The sequence below is a fragment of the Sapajus apella genome, unplaced genomic scaffold (assembly GCF_009761245.1).
Source record: "Sapajus apella isolate SASKATOON/1434 unplaced genomic scaffold, GSC_monkey_1.0 scaffold6, whole genome shotgun sequence".
NCBI lineage: Eukaryota > Metazoa > Chordata > Mammalia > Primates > Cebidae > Sapajus > Sapajus apella.
In genome coordinates, this window is record NW_022436946.1 from 51,393,708 (window position 1) to 51,412,061 (window position 18,354).

At 34.7% G+C, this 18,354-nt stretch overlaps 1 long non-coding RNA gene and 1 pseudogene across 8 annotated transcripts in view; one reads left to right on the forward strand and one right to left on the reverse strand.

Annotated features, from left to right (window-relative positions):
* The window catches only part of LOC116548945, a 1,126,598-nt gene that overhangs the window by 583,363 nt on the left and 524,881 nt on the right, over window positions 1–18,354 (reverse strand). The gene's annotated exons all lie outside the window — the stretch shown is intronic.
* Window positions 2,305–4,234, forward strand: LOC116548944 (annotated as a pseudogene).

Here is an 18,354-nt window from a genome sequence, read left to right on the forward strand (position 1 = left end):
TCAGGCTCTAGTCAGCCCGATTCTGGCCCTGTTTATACATGCTGTAAAAGAAGACCAGCTTCCCTCACCAACTTAAAAGCAGCCTGTTTACAATCAACTCATGATAAAATCTGGCCACACTTTAGCTAGGTTTCCAATAGTAGATGTTGATTCTTCAATATGATTTTAGCCTAAGGTCAAGTATAAGTGGAGTATTTTATTTTTGAGTAACTGGCATTACAGTTATTTTACTCAAAAACCTAGAACACTTTCTTCCTATTTCTTCAATATGCTTAAATATTAGTGAATCAAAGCAATAGTTTTCTGAACATCTTTCTGCCCATATGAAATAATTAAAAATCAATTTCTAACAGTACGGCAAATTAAAAACAAACAAAACTCATAATTACCCTCTTTTATCAAGTGTAAAACACTTACTAAGATCTAAAATAACCTTTTCTAAAATACATTCTTCAGAACTGTCACTTGAGATATACTCCTATTAAAATTTTTTGCAGTGTTATTTTGGGCATTCTATACATTCTACCCTCCTCTTAGCAACTAATAAGAGACACAATCAAGTAAGTTTGAGAAGTCTCAAAACAAATGAAACTATTTAGCTTTATTTAGTGAAGATTTTCTCAAATCCATTTGAATCAGAAGCTATTTAAAATTCTGCAAAACCTTGGGGTACATATGTTTGGAGTTGTTTTGCAAGATTCTACCTTAGGCTTCATTAGCTTCATTTGATAATTTCCCTTTGGCTAAAATAATTTTCCTAATTATTGAAGACAAATAGTACTCCTGAGAAGGCAGAGAATGAGATTTCTCCTACATCTCATTTAACAGCCACAATCTGAACAGAAGTTCACAAGATAGAATATAACGGAGATGGAAGAGAAAAGCCTCCCTTACTGTAAAATCTGTATCCTACTTGACTCTGCTCAATGCTTCTCCACCTCCAAGTAAGAGTAGTATTAAAAGCAAACTCAGGCATGATGGATGAAAAGAACAATTGTAGCCTTTAATCACACAGCTCTAACATTTCAACATTGTTGGTAGGTATAGAGAATAGCGAAATTACTGGAGACTTAAATAGATGGATTAGAAAAGGTTGTCTGAAATGAGTTACTAGAGAAATTTTAAAATGGAAAGCTGATTAACTAATGCACAAAATGCAAATGAAATCTTATAATCAATAAACAAAAGTGTATAATATCTGGATTGTGATACTTAAAGTAGGGTAAATAATCAGAGAAGCTCCATATTTTAAAAATATAATTTCCATATTTTATAAAATTTAAATTATGTATGCTTTATCTTTTATATCACTATTCCCATTAGATATTTTTGAAAATTTTAGGCAAATAAAGTAAATTACTAGAACACTGAATATGATATTTCATACTTGAACATTCCCAATGCAAATTATCATAATAAAGGTTCTGCCTACAATGCCTTTTAAGGTTTGCTTAATTGAATTTTTCTCTGACCTAATTGACTGGAGACTCGTTTACATAGTAAACCTAATAGTGTAAAAGGGTTTACTTTGGGAACTAATTACTACTGCTTCTTATGACAGATTATGCTCAAAAAGCTACGAAAATGTAGAAAAGTTTACAATGCTTGCAAGAATGATGGGTGGCAATATATTAAAGCAGTATTTCTCAAAGTGTGATCCAGGAAGTCCTAGGCATCTGTAAGATACTTTCAGAGAATCCATGAGTTCAAAGATCTGTTAGTAATACTAAAATATCATTTTCCCTTTCACTTTCATTGTCTTACAGATGTACAGAGAAATGGTCTAGAGCCTACATGACATGTAACAATGTCATCACTCTGATTGATAATGAAAAGAGCACTTGGATATTATAAATTTTTTAAATGCTTAGTTTTGATTTCTAACAAAAATAAGTATTGCTAGATATAACTTATATAAACAAAACCAAACTGTTTGAGAACACTATTTGAAAGTAAACATAGGTTTGGGTGCTATTTTAAAATGGTGAGAAGCTTACCATGGAGTCTGAAAGTTTACTTGGTATTTTAATAGCCTTTGGATCAATTAGAGAAGAGTTTCTATGTATGTATGAGTGACCAAGGTAACCTTCGGCATTTCCAATATGACAATAAATTATATTTGTGCAGAATTTTAAAAGTATTAGTGTGAGCAAAAAGAGAAATGCATTTTAGCTAGCCTTTTCTTTAGTATTTCATTTTGTGTCAGGTACTAAGCTGGGTAAATCTGAATGAACTAGTTTGTACTCTGACCTTTTGGTGATAAAATGTCTATGACTTTAATTACAGGTGAAAAAAACCAGCATGAATCTGTTTTCCAAAAGCTTTTCAAGTGAATGTGATTAGCCAGCATGAGGTTCAACTGGCTGGCAGGATCACACTCTTCTTGGAAGCTTAAAATGATGGGTGATGGTGATAATCCTAGAGAAACAAAGTGGAGAATGGGTAAAAGTTCAATGGAAAAAAAAAAAAAAAAACATTCCTGAAAATTACAGAACTTTAAGTCACTACAGGAAGCTAGTGGCAATTAACGTTAGTGTGGCTCTGTATGTTTCAAGTGTGGGTCACTAGCCTAAAGATAGAATTAAAAAATAGGTAACTTAATCTTAAAAAAGTAATTGAAGAATATTCTGGATTGGGGCAAAAGGAGAATCAGCTGAGAGGCCTTTGGAATGCTTAAGAAAGAAAACAGGTAAGTAGAATAGGATGACTTGGCAAATAGCATTTCTGTAACATGCCAGGATTTGATGGTGAGGAGCAAAGGGAGAGGGAATTGAAGGGAATTTAAAAACTAATGTAGGAGCAGAGGGGTCGGAAAGGGAAAACAGTGGCAGCTGCGGTGTAGTAGGTGCTGAGATGACGACCTTAGTGCTGGATAACGGAGCTTACAACACCAAAATTGGTTACAGCCATGAAAATGTGTCGGTCATTCCTAATTGTCAGATCCGGTCAAAATCAGTACGCCTTAACACTTTTACTGCAAACCAGACAGATGAAATAAAAGACCCTTCTGGACTCTTCTACATCCTTCCTTTTCAAAAGGGCTTCTTGGTGAATTGGAATGTTCAAAGACAAGTTTGGGATTACCTTTTTGGAAAAGAAATGTATCGGGTAACAAAGTAGAGTTGATTTTTTAGATACTAATATTATTATCACTGAACCATACTTCAAGAATCAATAAATGAAATTCTATTTGAAGAATACCAGTTCCAATCAGTATTAAAGGAAAATGCTGGGGCTCTCAGTACACATAGATATTTCCGAGGTAATCCTTATGAATTGTGCTGTGTCATTGTTGATAGTGGATATTCCTTTATACATATAGTTCCTTATTGTAGAAGCAAAAGGAAAAAAGAAGCAATTATTCGGCAGCTACATGGCATGGATGAAACACGTGTGATTAATCAAATGAAAGAAGATGTATACTATGTGTCTCAGGATTTTTGATAGAGACATGGATATTGCAAAGTTGAAAAGAGAAGAAAATACAGTAATGATGGACTATGTCTTGCCTGACTTCAGTACAATTAAAAAGGGCTTCTCTAAGCCAAGGGAAGAGATGGTGTTGAGTGGAAAATATAAATTTGGGGAACAAATTCTTCGTCTGGGCAATGAGAGATTTGCTGTTCCAGAAATACTCTTTAATCCTGTTATAGGCTTTCAAGAAATGGGAATTCCAGAAGGTATTGTCTATTCAATTCAGAATCTACCTGAAGAAATGCAACTGAATTTTTTTTTTAAGAACATTGTCTTGACAGGAGGAAACTCCCTTTTCCGAGGATTTAGGGATCGGGTTTACTCAGAAGTTTGATATCTTACTCCAACAGATTATGATGTTTCTGTTGTGCTGCCTGAAAACCCTATTACTTATGTCTGGGAAGGTGGAAAATTGATATCAGAGAATGATTTTGAAGATATGGTGGTAATGAGAAGATTATGAAGAAAATGGACATAGCATCTGTGAAATTTGATATTTAAGCAACATTTTTGAATGAAAATCTTGACTAGTTGTGACCATAAGGTTTAATTTCAACGTTTCTTTTAAAAGAGGTTAAGGAGCTGTGTTACCTTTCATCCTAAGAAAAAGCCTTGAATTTATGTAAATACTTTGATCCATTGCTAATTTTCAAAGGCTTCTTAAGTTATTATAGTAAATCGTAACTCAGTCCACATTTTCATTTAGGTGCTAGACTACTATAACAATGTTTATGCTGTTTCCAAGGGTATGTATTATTTTTCATTATATTTAAAAAAAAAAACAAAAAACAAACAAACAAACAAACAAAAAAAACGGGTGCCTGAGTTTAAACCTATAGTTCTTAAAAATAACAACTTATTGATGGGTATGGTGGTATACACATTTAGTCCCAACTACAACTGAAGGAGAAGGATCACTTCAGCCCAGGTGTTAGAGGCCAGCCTGGACAACATAGCAGAGCCCTCATCTGTAATAATAATAATAATTTGATGAAAATAATTACTTTAAAATGACAAATTAAATGATGAATAAGAAAGTACCATGAAACAGACTGATTTGTCTTATATAATTTCTCATTCGAGTCTGATTGGAGGTGGTTTAGTCAGCTTTTTTGATTGTTATTATTGTCCATTATTCTCAACCAACCTGCTTCATGGTATAAATCCCTCATAGCTACATCCTCCTTTTAGACTAGTCATTTGCTTGATGGATATTAGATTAGAAAGGAGCTGTTCTACTAAGACTACTGTCTACCAATTTCTTAAACATATATCTAATAAATAAAGTCTGTTTAAGAATTATTAGACAACATATGTAAAGCCATAGAAAAAGTAGAATCATGTAAGAATTCTATTGGTGATATTAATATTGACAGATCATTCATTTGAAAAATATTGAGTAAGTATGCCCTTGTATGCCAGGCACTATGTGAGACTCTGGAAACACACTGATAATACACATGGTCAAGGGTGCTGCTTTCATTAGGTTTTAATTGAGGGTATATACACACAATTATGTTCAGGGTCATGCTACACTATTACCTGAACAGGGAGTGTCTAACACTGGAACATTAGAGAAATATTCACTTTAAATATGACATCTAATTGAGACATAAAGAGTTATGAGGAGTTATTGAGGCATAAAACATGGTGAAGAGTGTTTAAAAGCCAATGAGTCAGACAGAAGTAACAATAGCAGCATTATGGAGTATGTGCGAAGGCAAGGGTGGGGGCTGAAAAAAAGGTAGACTTAAGGACAAATCTCACCCTGCAAGTCATGTTAAAGAAGTTGGATTTCATTCTGAGACCAACTAAAGTCACTGAAAGGTTTTAAGTAATACAAGTCATGTTAAAGAAGTTGGATTTCATTCTGAGACCAACTAAAGTCACTGAAAGGTTTTAAGTAATACAAGTCATATTAAAGAAGTTGGATTTCATTCTGAGACCAGATAAAGTCACTGAAAGGTTTTAAGTAATAGCATTATCAAATTTGAGTTTGAAGAACAATCACTCTGGCTACTTTTGGAGAACAATTATGAAGGGAAAAAAATAGGAGACAAAGGAATCAATTAGAGGGGACAAAAACATTGTGACCTAAACTGAGATAAGGATGGAGATGAGAGGACCACTTTAAGGTTTACTTAGAATGTTGAATCAATAAAAATCAGTGGTAAATACTAATAGGAAAAGAAAAATTGAAGAACTTGAGTTTAGGACTTGAGCCCTTAAGAAGAAAACATAGGTGGCAGAAAATCTGAAGAAAAAGATAAAGAGCTGAGTTTTGGATATATCGAGTTTGAAGTAACTCTCAGAAATGCAGAAATGGTCAATAGACAATTGAATATTCAGATGTGGAACTAAGAAAAGATACTCAAATCTGCAACTAAGAAATATGGGCCTCACTGGCATGGGAATAGTAAGCCGTGGAAGTATATGAGATCTCTTTAGGAAACGGAGTGTGGGGTGAGAATAGGGGAGGACCCAGTACTCAGTTTACAGTACACCAAGATGGTAATTGATGATATGATAATAATTTTCTAACATATCAATATAATTGCCACATTTTAAAAACATCTTTTATGTACAGACAATTAAAGTCAAAGGTTTAAGAAGGACTTCATTTCCCTGGCTTCTTACTTGTATAACCTCCACCCCTAAGCATGACACAGAGCAATCCAGGATCTTGGCACAGGTACTAGCTGATTCTGTTGAATGTTTACAACATCCCAAACTTATTACTAAGCATATTTTATACATTATCTTACATATGTAGCAGGTTCTATTAATATCCCCATTTTTAAATGAAGGCACTGAAATGTAAAGTTGTTAAATAACTTATATATGGTCACATAGTGGTGAAATTATGAAGCTTAGAAAAAGAAATTTTAAAAGAATTGGATGAATTCAAAGAAGAGTAGAAAATCAAGGGATCCCCACTTTCAAAGGTGTATTTAGAGATCTTGATATTTACAAATGAATTGAATTCTGAATGATCCTCACTTTTCCCATTTGTGATTAAACTGTGATGTCCAACGCTACCCTAGAAACAGTTCCTCTTAGAAAGTTTTGTTGTAAAGCTCTCCCCAGATTCTAAGAAATGTGGCCATGTGATTCAGATGCCTGCCTTCTTTATTTCCACATTTGTTTCACAGTAAAACCAGCATTACTTGAAAGTTCTATCTGTTAACCCTAGATAGTCTCCCTTATATCACTGGTTAATTCCAGAGACAATTATGAATTCCATTAATAGTGAAAAGTGAAATACAAGTGAAAAGAAATGAAGATACATTCTTATTTCAATGTACCTACTCTATGATGAGAGTAAGCAGATATGGGGTATCATTTTGTGATCTGATTATATAGTTATTTTCTATTTGTGTATTTGATGTAACAAAGTGATGTATGACATTATGAATTCTCTCCACAAGGTCATTTTCTATTCACTGTATATAATTATCCTGGAAGCAATCAAGTTACAAGAATCTTCTTGGTAACTCTAGACATTAGTTGATAATAACATAATATGTATACTTAAATAATTCTTAACCAAATATTGTGTAACCTAAATGTCATTTTAATAAAGAAATAAATTTTCAAGCACACAAAATTTTAAGGAATATACTAACCATAGGCCCCTCTTTAAAAATACAGTGTATTGCAGTTGACTAGGATTAATAATCATAGATGCTTCGAGAATCATTATATTAAAGAAATAGTGGTAAGATACAATATTAGTTGTTTAAAAAAAAGAGGTAACATTTATACACCAATATCTTATTAACAAAAATTGCAGTGGGTAAGAAAAATATAGTCATAAATTTCATGTTAATTTTTTTATATTTTAAGGTGGAGATATGGGGGACAGTTAATTGGTACTGTTTCAAACTTCTAGAAAAAGAAATTAAAACATGTAGATAAAAATCTCTAAAAACAAAAAAGCAAGAAGACCAGGTGTGGTGGTTCATACCTGTAATCCCAGCACTTTGGGAGACCAAGGCAGGAGGATTGCTTGAGCCCAGGAGTTCCAGGTCAGCCATGGCAACCTAGCAAGACCTCTGCCTCTACAAAACAAAAACATGACCCAAGTGTGCTGGCATGCACCTATAGTTCCAGCTACTGGAAGCTGAGGTGGGAGGACTGCTTGAGTCTGAGAAGTTGAATCTGCAGTGAGCTGTGATCGTGCCACTGCACTCCAGCCTGGGTAGTAGAGCAAGATGCTGTCTCAAAAAAAAAAAAAATGCAAGAATGAAACAGTCAAGAAGTATTAAAAAAGAAAGTCTGAAACATGTCAGAAGACAAATGTATCAGATATGCATAATGACAGAATTTTTTCCCCTTAGGAAAAACTCAAAAAGGATAGAAAACAAAATTCAGCCATATGATGTTTACCACAGACACATCTAAATTAAAATAGAGAAAATGATTTAAATTAACAGAATAAATAAATATTCATCTAGAATAAGGCCAACAACAGAAAATTAGGAGTGGAGGTAAGAGATAGGGCTGCATTTTATGTTTAAGACACTAACCACAATGTGTACACTATTGTTCTTATTCTGGAATTATCAGGTTAGAGCAAGTAAGAAGATGGATCTGCAGAAGCCATGAAGACAAGAAAGTTCAGTGGCCATTGGTTCAAACAGGAGAGAGGAATGAGAACAGCCCCATGGACTATAGTGAGGAACATGATAACTGAGAACCCCATGCCTCCTGTCCTTGAGGTTTCTCTCTCTAAATTAGACCCCTAAAGGAGAGAAGTCCTGAGCTAGAACTACAATTCTGGTATTTATTGTATTATGGCCTATGACAGAAAGTCCAACTATAGAAAAATTATATTTTTTATTTGCCTCAATTTGTAAATTATAATTAATATCATCTAAATACTCCTAGTCTAGATGTTGTGGTGAACGTATCTTTTAGATTTGATTAATATCTAATTAACATCTAATCTAATCTAAAAATTAATTTAGATTAATTCACCTTCACCTCAATATCTAGACTAATATTTGACTGAATATCTGGGTATCATGGCCCAACCAAGATATATAAAATTATATATATAACTGACATATAAAATTAACCATCACAGAAAGCAAAAAGAATTTTGCAAAAGCATCAGAAGTCAATATAACAAAACCTAATACAAAGGCCAGTATCTCAGAAACTGAACCTCAGAAGGAATAGTAAAACATACTATTAACCCCAATAGTTCCTTGTAATTGATAGCAGCAGGAAGCAGACAAATTCCTAAGCAAACAGGGGAAGGTCCCTAGTGAAACCCGACATTCAAGCCAAAGACAGCTGAAGCCAGAAGCCAAGCTTCCCAGTTGCAGGTAAAGTCCCAGATCAGAGTAAGAACTTCCTCAATGCCTTTTATCCTATCAAATGATGCTTTTCCAGGCTCACCCGTGGATCAATCAGCACTCACTCCCCAATTCTGAGCCCATAAAAACTCCAGGCTGAACCACATGTGGGGACCACCTGCATTCGGTAGAGGATACCCACTTCTGGTCCTTTCCCCACTGACAGCTGTTCTGTCGCTTCATAAAACTCTTCACCTTCTCACTCTGGTTCTCAAGGTAACCTGGTTCTTCTTGGGCACGGAAAAAGAACCCAGGACCCACTAAAGAAGCTGTAACACTATAGTCCTCCCACCTTCCACTGGTGCCAAGTGGCTGCCCCACATGACAGGAAGCAGCAGTGGGGCTGGGTCAGCCCAGAAGTCATGGGCCGGAGTGGGGTGACAGGACCCAATAAGCTGTAACACAAACAAGCTGAAATACGTTCCCAGGCAGCCCACCAAGCTACGGGTGGTGACACACTCCCATTCGCCAGAGTATGAGACAAGAGCTGTGACCCTCTGCAGGCCCAGACCTTGGGGCTCCCTGAGACAGCACTAGGACACACTGTAACACCCCCTTGGGGCTCCATGGTTGCTAGTGTCTCCAAGTTTTCAGGCATCACCGTGCTCCCCTCATCCAGATGCTGGCGCTCAAGGTGGAAGCCACTTGAGGCACAACTGGTCCAGCCACAGCCTCGCACATTACTCGCGTCCGTGCTGGTGCTCCTGGCTCTATGCGTGGCTGGACCCTACGCTCACTCACACACCCTTTGCTGTTTCACACCTGGCTCACCTACAGCAGGTGTGGTATCTGGGCCAGTAGTGTGCCTCGAGCACAGCCTACCAGGCTGAGTTGGTGCAGCCAGCCCAGCGGTTGTGACTAAAACTCAAGCAGAGGCACTGGCCACAGAGGTTTCTGGCTGTAGGAGAGGCATGGAAAAAATCCTGTGTCACAATCATGTAAGATTTTTTAAAACTTTCAAAGCATTTTCATAAGTTGGTTTAAAATATCTGATTATTAGATATCTAAGAAAGAAGTTCTAACCATTTCTTTGCATATGAACACAAGGCTATAAATTTAATTCAACTTGTAAGAATGTTTCTCATTTTATTTTCATAGCATCAATTATGAAGGAAAAGGTTTATCTAATTAATAAGAGGTAGAAACATAAAGATATTAGATAATATCTCCAATATCTCTTAGCAGAGAGGACTTAAGCCCAAATATTCTGTTAAAGAAGATTTTATTCAACTATACCTCCCTGTTCTCTCCATAAAAATGTCCAGACATTAAAGCAAGGTATACATGGAAATCAAGTCGACAAACTGTTTTTGAACAAATATTGCATTCAGAATACAAAGGATAATAAGAAAGAAATGATCCTTCATTTTGGGAACTATGTAATCCACTAAAGGAGATAAGTTGGTAACTAGGTGCTAGGGGTTTGAAGAGGAAGAAATGTAACTTGGCCTGGGTAGGCTCAGGAAAAGCTTATTGGAAAACATTCTGAGTGTTAATTGCAGGCAACTGTTGGAGAAACACTTGGAGAAAGGTAATGGCAGAAGGAAAGATATCTAGACAGAAAGAATAGCATAAAGAATGGCATGGTGAGTGTAGAGTGAGAGAGCACAACCAGTTCTAGATGCCAAAAGACAAGTGGATGTACAGAGTGGGGAAAGTTAAGGCTGGATATGTTTGTGGGTGGGGAATGGAAAATTTTGAGTGTTATAAACTGACAGAAAGTAGGTGGAAAAATATCAAGAACACATATTTAGATCCTAGGTACTTTTTTTCCTGTAGCGTTGCAGAAAAGATATTTGAAGGTGGAAAGACTAGAGGCAGGAAGACCATTTAGTAGGTTTTGCAATTATTATATTATGAGCAATTGCAGTAGCTCAAACAGATGGAAAGGACTTCCAATCTACTGGATTGTATATTGAACCCAAATTGAAGATTTCCCATCACTCCTAAATGTTATCTTCCTAGGAGAAGGATAAGTAGGGAGGCCAGAAGGGGAACTAAAATAGTGAACTACACAATTTCAGGCAATAATGTACTTATTACCAACATGATGATTTTGAACCTCACTAAAAAGTTGAACAGATTCTCACAAGAGAATTAGCAAAAATAAGCATAGAGCTGAAAATTAAAGCTAACTGATATTTGCTGAAACAGATTTGGTATAGATACTGGGTGGAAATTTTTTAAATTATAATTTGCATTAAAGAATTAAGGGGATAAATCATTCATAAGGTATCAGCAAGCTATAAAAACAGCTTTTGTGAAATAAACACATTCCTAATATAAAATGAGTAGCCAAATATAATTTTTAATAGTTGCAAACATACCAATCTAATTCCTGAAATAGGTCACTCTATAAAACTGTTTCCCTGTAGTCAGCCTCCAGGCTTAAAAAATTAAAAAAGAAGAAAGGAGCCAAAGGAGGTACTTACCACCTATATTCAACTTGGCAGTCTCACTAAGAAATACCAAACTTAGTAGTAACTAATTCTGGCTACTAACTAGAAGAAACATGAAAAATTTTGAGGGTAAAATACTTGTGTCTGCTATCTCTTTCTTGAAAAAATGGGTCTGAAGTTGCATAAACAGAGCCACAGCAAAGTCTGAAGGAACTAAATAGGTACAAAGAAATTGTCACTCCTGTCTATTTTACCATAGATTCAGCCTAAAACCAAGTACCTAAGTGTATTTCAAAGGAAGTTCTAGATTCAAGAAGGCATTAAGTTAGAAATCAGATTAACAGTAAAAAAGAAAGTGAGTAGAATCTCATGTAAGAATCTCCTAACACTTTAAACTTTCTCCATGAGAAAATACATGTGCACATAAACTTCTAGGGAGCTAACAGAACATTTCAAGCACATCTATGGAATCTATAATCTGTAATCTATAATCCATGGAATCTATAATCCAAATACTCTGTATTAAAAACCCACAGATGTAAGCAAACTAGGACTAGAGGGAACTTCTTCAACTGGATGCAGAACATCCACTACAAACTTAGATTGTCAAAAGGCAAATATATCTCCACTCACCACTTTTTCTCAATATCATACTGGAAGTCTTCGCTAATGCAATAAATAAAATAAAATAAAGAGTATATAGACTGAGAGAAAAATAATTCAATTGTCTTTGCTTGCAGACATAATTGTCCATGCATAAAACTAAAGAGTCAACAAAAAAACATCTGGAACTAATAAGAGATTATAGTGAGGTTGAAGGATACAAGGTTAACATAGAAAAGTCAATCACTTACATATATTTCAACAATATAGAAGTGGAACTTGGCATTAAAAACACAATGCCATTTACATAAGCACCAAGAAGAGAAAATAGGTAAAAATCTATCAAAATATAAATAGAACTATATAAAGGAAACTACAAAACTCAAATATAAGAAACCAAGTAACTAAATAAATGGAAATGTATTGCATGTTCATGTTAGAAAGACTCAATATTGCCAAGATGTCACTTCTTCAAAATTGATTATAGATTCAATGCAATCTCAATCATAACCTCAGTGAGGTATTTTATAGATGTTGACAAACCAACATTAAAGTTTATAGCATAAGCCAAAAGACTAAAAATACCTACAATACTGAAGAATAAGAACAATGCTGAAGGGCAGCCACTACCCCAATTCAGGACTTACTATTAAACTACAGTTATCAAGACAATGTGGCATTGTAAAAAGAATAGATAAACACATCAATGGAACAGAAAAGAGAACTCAGAAAGAGACCCACATAAATATAGAGAAAATCAACTGATCTTGGACAAAGAAACAAAGGCAGTATAATGGAGCAAAGACAGTCTTTCTAAAAAAATGGTACTAGAAGAGCTGCATATCCACATGCAAAAAGAAAAAAATGAATATAGATACAGACCTTACATCTTTTGCAAAAATTGACTCAAAATGGATCACAGACCTAAATGTAAAACATAAAACTATAAAACTCCTAGAAGATAACATAGAAGAAAAGCTAGATGACCTTATGTAAAAACATGACTTTTAGATACTATAGCAAAGGTATGATCCTTGAAAGAAATGTTGATGAGCTGGACTTCATTAAATTTAAAATCTCTGCTCTGCAAAAAACATCAAAAGAAGAAGGCAAGCCACAAACTTACAGGAGATATTTGCACAAGATTGTTGATATAGTCTGGATATATGTTGCTGCTAAAATCTCATGTTGAATTGTAATCTCCAGTGTTGGACGTGGGGTCTGGTGTGAAGTGATTAGATCATGAGTATAGATCCTTCATGAATAGTTTAGCACGATCTCCTTGGTATTGTCCTGAGATAGTGAGTGAATTCTCATGAGATCTGGTTGTTTAAAAATGTGTAGCACCTCCCTTCACCCTGTGCCCACTTCTTGTTCTTGCTTCTGCCATGTAAGATGTGCCTGCTTCCCTTTTGCTTTCTACCATCATTGTAAGTTTCCTGAGGCCTCTCCAGAACCCAAGTAGATTCCAGAATCATGTTTTCTGTACAGCCTGCAGAACTGTAAGCCAATTGAACCTCTTTTTCTTATAAGTTACCCAGTCTCAGGTATTTATTTATAGCAATTGAAGAATACACTAATAGAACTGTTATCTAGAGTGTTAAAAAAAAAAACAAACCCTTAAAACTTAACAATAAGAAAATAAATAGACCAATTTAAAAATAGGCAAGACCTGAACAAACACTTTGCCAAAGAAGTTAAACAAATGGTAAATAAACATATGAAGAGTCATCCACATCTTGTCAGTAGGGAAATGTCAACTAAAACAAAATTTTGCTACCATTACATGCATATTAGAATAGCCAAAATCCAGAACACTGACAGTAGCAAAAGCTAGCAACGATGTGGATGTATAGAAACTCTCTTTCATTGCTAATGAGAATAAGGAATGGTAGAGCAACTTTGGAAGACAATTTGGCAGTTTCTTACAAAATGAAACATACTTTTAACACACCACTCAGCAATTGCATGCCTTGGTATTTACTCAAAAATGTTCACTCAAAAATGGTTCATGTACTTTTATGGTGGCTTTATTCATAACTGCCACAATTTGGACACAACCCAAATGTCCTTCAGTATGTAAATGGATAAATAAACTGTAGTGCATCCAGACAATGGAATATTATTCAGAACTCTAAAAACTGAAGTCGTGAAAATACCTGGAAAAACCATAAATGCATATGATTCAGTGAAAGGACTCAGTCTGAAGAGACTACATACCACAGTATTCCAGCTATATGACATTCTGGAAAAAGGAAAACCATGTTGACAATAAAAAGATCAGTTATTGTCAGGGTTTGGGAAGAGGAAGAAATAAATAGGAGCAAGGGGATTTTTAGGGATACATATCAGTTTACATTTGTCAAAATCCAGTAGGTACAACACCAAAAGTGAACCCTAATGTAAACTATGGACTTTGAGTGATTATGATGTATCATAATAGGTTCCTCAGTTATTACAGATATCTCACTCTGGTGCTGGAGATGGCCATGTGGAGGCTGGGTGCGGAGGTTGAGGGTATGTGAGACTCTCTTTACTTTCTGCTTAATTTTCTGTGAACCTATAACTGCTCTAAAAAATAAAATCTGTTTAAAAAGAAAAGAATCCCATAGTCTACAAGAAAACAATAATCATGGGAACAGTTTTAAGAGACTAAATTGTAGGACAGGCTATGGGAAATAGGGAGTTCAATAAGCTAGACAGCCTTAAGACAGTTCAAAAAGTTAGAGACAGAGGGCACACTGGACTGATTCTCAAGCCGTAAGATATTAATATGATAAGATGATAAGATAGGCAAGATAGGATGCACTTGGATAGAGTAGCAGAATTAAACTAACTGAAAGAAAGTGAAACTTTCATAGGACAGAAGAATTTATAAGCCACAATGAAAGAATTTTATTACTCTTTCCAGATAAAAATAAATCAAAGCCATATTAAGATTTACAAAAGAACAAACTCAATAGTTGTCCTTGCATAGTATTCACTGTAATTAACACTTTATAAGTAAATGTTTTCTTAAACCTTATATCAATCTGGTATGACATAGTAACCAATTCATTCCCTTTTGCCCTTGGTAAACTTAGAAAACAACTCGTCTCCAATCGTTACTGAAATTCTATCATGTTGTTTATGACATGTTATTTAAGCTTGCCCTCTACCTTTCCTTTTCTAGGTTGAATACAAGATAGCCCTATGTATTACTGTGGTAAACAAAAGAAAATAAAACTATTTTAGATAAAAGGTACCCAGAAAAGCCCATAATAAAAAGGAAGAACATATATAGGAGATAATTTACTGATTAAGAAGACCTAGTTTTTCACTATTGTAAAAGTTATTTGTTATTTCTTAGCACATAGCAATTTCCCAAAATATTCTGAAGAATGAATTAACATACTCTAATAATTTGGAACTCTGCTGTATAAAGCCATCATTATCACCGTAGCTATAATCAGCATCACCACCATCATCACATTATGGTGTTGATGAAAAAAGTCAAATTCTGTAAAATAGTTAAAGAGGTTTATTCTGAGCCAAATATTAGTGCCCATGACATAGCCCCAGGAGGTCCTGGGAACATATGCACAAGCTGGTTGGATGACAGCTTGGTTTTACACATTTTAGGAAGACATAAGCTATCAGTCAATACATCAATATATTCAAGGTATGCATTGGTTCAGTCTGGAAAGGCAGGACAGCTTAAAGCGGGGAAAGGACTGGGCTTCCAGGTTATAGGTGGATTCATGGATTCAAAGGTTTTCTGATTGGCAATTGGTTGAAAGACTTAAGTTATTATCTACAGATCTGGAATCAACAGAAAGGAGTGTTAAGATAACAAGGGCTGTGCAGATGAAGGCTTCAGACAGCAGGCTTCACAGAGAATAGCCATAACTGCCTCTAATCAGGCATAAAAAGGTGCCAGACTCTTAGTTAATCTCTTCTAGATCAGGAAAAGACCTGGAGAGGGAACGAGATTCTCTACAGAATGTAAATTTTCCTCACAAGATATAGCTTTGCAGGAGCCATTTCAAAATATGTCTAAGAAATATATTCTGGGGTAAAATACTACAATTTCTTTCATGGACTGCTATTTGTCATGTGACGCTATACTAAATTTGGTATCTTATTGCTACAAGGAGTTTATTTTGTCACACTTAAGATCTTTATTTTAATGTTAATGTTGGTGTCAGTTGTACCTGAATTCCAAAGGGAAGAGACTGTAATAGGCATGTCTGAACCCTCCTTTCTGTCATGGCCAGAACTAGTTTATCAGGTTTACCTTGGGATGCCCTTGACCCACAAGAGGGACCTTTTCAGTCATCTGGGAGGGGGTTAGATTTTGTTTTTGGTTTACAATGCAACTTGACTTCTCATTAGATGTTGGAGTCATTAGATGCTAGAGACGGGGAGAAAAATGTCACAACAGTTTTTGTGACATTTTTCTCCCCATCTCAGTATATCCAAGGGAAACCCACATGCCCATGAAAAGAAAATGGCTTTGTATAGCAAAGATTCTTGTATTTTTTTTTAATCTTAAAGACAGTGCTCTCGGTATTTTCCCATTAAGCATATATAATATTTGCTTTGAGCTTTTACAGACAGGATGTATCAATTTTAGGAAGTTTCTTTCATTCTTCGCTTGCTAGTAGTTTGTCTTATTGAATCTTAACCAAATCCAAATGCTTTTTTTTTTAATCTGAAGATATAATCCTGTTCTTCATATTCCTTAATATGTTGTATTTTAATTATACTAATTGATTTTCTAATAATAAATCATGTATTTCTGGGATAAATACAACATGACTTTAATGTATGGTTTTTATACATTATGGATTTGATTTGCTTAGGATTTCTGCATCTATTTCAAGGAATAATCTGCTCATAATGTTTCTTTCTTGTACTGATTTCTCTTGAATTAGTTTGATAAATGTATCTTAAAATGATTGTAAATTTATTGATATAAAATTATTGATGAGCATCTTATTTTAATATCTTCTATATCCATAGTTACATCCCCTTTCCATACTAAATATTATTTTATTATAAGGATCACTTATTTTTGACAATTTTGCCAAAGTTTGCCTATTTTGTTAGTTTTTTAAAAATGCTTTATTAATCATCCCTTGTAAATATGTATTTTCTATAATATTGATTTCTGCTTTTATTGCAATTATTTTCTCCAATATTTTTTCTATTGTTCTTTTTTTGTAACTTCTTAAGTTGGAAGTTTATACTTTCTTCAATTTAGAGCTATACATTTTGGTCTGAATTACATTTTAGCTTCATCTCAAAGTTTTGTTTTGTAGTATTTTCAAAATAATTCAGGTATAAATACCTTCTTCTGTTCATTAAAACTTACTCGGAGCTAGGCAGAATAGCACTCATGGACTGCTGGCTAGCTATTTTTATAGCTACTCCTTAATTATATGCTAAATAAGGGGCAGGCTATTTATAAATTTTCTAGAAAAGGGATGGGGAGTTCCTTGAACAGAGGGTTCCTCTACCTTTTAAACCATATAAGGTAACTTCTGGGCATTTTCCTGGTAGGTGTTATCATGGTGCTTGTGAGATTATCTTTTAGCATGCTAATGCATTATAATCAGTGTATAATGAGCAATGAGGGCAACTAGCGATTGTTTTTGTTGCCATCCTGGTTTTAGCTGGTTTCAAATAGTTTCTTTACTGCATCCTGTTTTGATCAGCAGCCTACTGGTCATGATCAGTACCAGAGAAACAAGTCCTGCTGATCTCCCTTCTCAGTTGGGTATGCAAATCCAGAGCTTACAGTAGACATCAGAACTGACTGGAGCTATGAATTTGGAGGTTAACAAATGTGTAACATACCATATATTAGAATAAAGTTTTCTCCCATTCTAAGAAAAAAAAAATTACTTGAAGCTTTGCTTTCTAACTTGCAAATGTTTGGGAACTTTGTAGTTTTTGTTGTTTATTACTAACACAAATTTATTGCAATGAGAGTGTGATCTTCATGACACAAATTTTTGAAATTTGTCTCAGTTTTTATGGCTTAGCACATAGTCAATTTTCATAACTGTACTAGATATGCTTAAAAAGAATGCGCATGTCACAGTTGTTGGGTGGTGTACTTTAATGTCCATCCCCTATGCTGAACTTGTACTTGGGCAGTCCAAATTTAATAGCCTACTTATATTTTATTTGCCTAATTTATCATTTACTCCATTATTTAAATCATTTCAGTAATAAGATAGATTTTCAATTTATCTTGCAGTCCTGCCAATTTTTTCTTTACTACTTTGAAGCTGTGTTATTAAGTAAATAGCAATTAAAATTGTTGAGTGCTTGTGACTTGAAATTTCTGTCATTATAACATGATTCTCTTTATCATGGTTTTCTGTTTGATCTGAAATGAATATTTTACATCAGGTTTCATGTAGTTAGACTTTATCTGCTATATCTTATCCCCTACTTTGAATTGCATGTTTGTCTGTATATAAATCTCCACTGCATCTCTTTTAAACATGTTGAGCATATAGTCA